The sequence below is a fragment of the Pteropus vampyrus genome, unplaced genomic scaffold, assembly GCF_000151845.1.
Source record: "Pteropus vampyrus isolate Shadow unplaced genomic scaffold, Pvam_2.0 Scaffold14899, whole genome shotgun sequence".
NCBI lineage: Eukaryota > Metazoa > Chordata > Mammalia > Chiroptera > Pteropodidae > Pteropus > Pteropus vampyrus.
In genome coordinates this window covers 1-1,350 of record NW_011903680.1, presented here as the reverse complement: position 1 = coordinate 1,350, position 1,350 = coordinate 1, and the positions used below count along the sequence as shown (strand labels likewise).

General features: G+C 43.3%; 1 long non-coding RNA gene across 1 annotated transcript; it reads right to left on the bottom strand.

Moving 5' to 3' along the window:
* Window positions 1–597: 597 nt before the first annotated feature.
* LOC111735096 lies at window positions 598–1,155 on the bottom strand. The gene is made up of 2 exons (XR_002778680.1): window positions 986–1,155; window positions 598–841 (listed from the first exon to the last, which is right to left on the bottom strand). It is a non-coding gene; the product is annotated as an uncharacterized LOC111735096 (long non-coding RNA).
* Window positions 1,156–1,350: the final 195 nt, after the last annotated feature.

Below are 1,350 nucleotides of genomic sequence, written 5' to 3'. Positions count from 1 at the left end.
TTTTAGTTTTCTGAAAATGTAAAGTGTTTTTTTTTTCTTTTGACGTGTTTGATAGTCTCTTAAAAACTGACGCAGGACTATATTAGAAAATGTTAAGCTTAAAATAATCTCAAAGAATTACTTTCTTTTTTTCCCTTAAATTGTTATTTATTTTATTATAAATTAAAATTTTTTTTTCTTTAAAATGCTGTTTTTCACATCCCTCGGTAAGGCCTCATGACTGGTCATGAGGTATGAATGATTTAGGAGGGGTTGAGGCTTCTGGAAGCCACCCATCAGCAGCCAGAGGAATCATTTTAATCAACCATGTCATTCTTCTGCTCAATACTATCCATGTGCTTCCCATATAAACCCCAGCCGCTACCATGGCCTGTGAGGCCTGCACACCCAGGCCCTGCCTCTCTTTCTGAATTCATGGCTCCTTCACTCACCACAGTGTGGCCACACTGGCCTCTTTTAGTTTTTAATTTGTCAGTTCTTCAAATGTGAAAAACTTCTAAAATCAATTATGGCTATCATTTGTTGCATACCTCAAAACTTAATGGCTTAAACAACAATCATTTATTTCACTCACGCATCTGCAGTTTGGGCCGTGTGTGGTCAGGGCTGGAGGGGAGAGGGGGTGGGGCTCGTCTCTGCTCTGCAGGCTGGGGCAGTGCATCTGAGCACCGGAGGACCTGCTTCCAAGAGGAGCCCCTCAGATGGCTGGGAAGCAGGCCGTGCTGTCAGCTGGGAGCTCGACTGGGCTGGGGGCCAGAAGCCTTGATTTCCCTCCTCGTGAGTCTCCCCATGAGGCCTCTGTTTCTGCAGAATATGGTCTTCGTGTTCCAAGGGGGAGAGCCTGGAGAGAGAGCCCATAGGAGCAGCGTCATCCACCGTGACCTAGCTTTGGAAGTCACCAGTGTCAAGTCTGCCTCATTCTGGTCATCGAGGCAGACACAAAGTTGTACCCAGGGTCAAAGGAAGAAGCATAAATCCCACCTACCTCTTGATAGGGACTGACAAAGGTCTGGAAGAGTCAGTGGGACCGAAAATATTGTCACAGCTATTTTTAGAAAATACAGTCTTCCATAACAGCCTTTACTGATGTGTGTGTGTGTGTGTGTGTGTGTGTGTGTGTGTGTGTGTGTGTGTGTGTTTAAATCCTGTGTGTATATGAACACTAGATAATAAGCTCTCTCTAAAAGTAACAGTCTTTTCTTATGTGACTGACTGCATACTCTAGGATTTCTAGCACAGTATTTTACAAGGAGCTAATGTTTAATTTTCACCTGATTTTATGTGAGTCATAAGATACTCATGGTTGGACAAACAATTTTTAAAGAATTAGAACCCCCAGATGCATCTTAT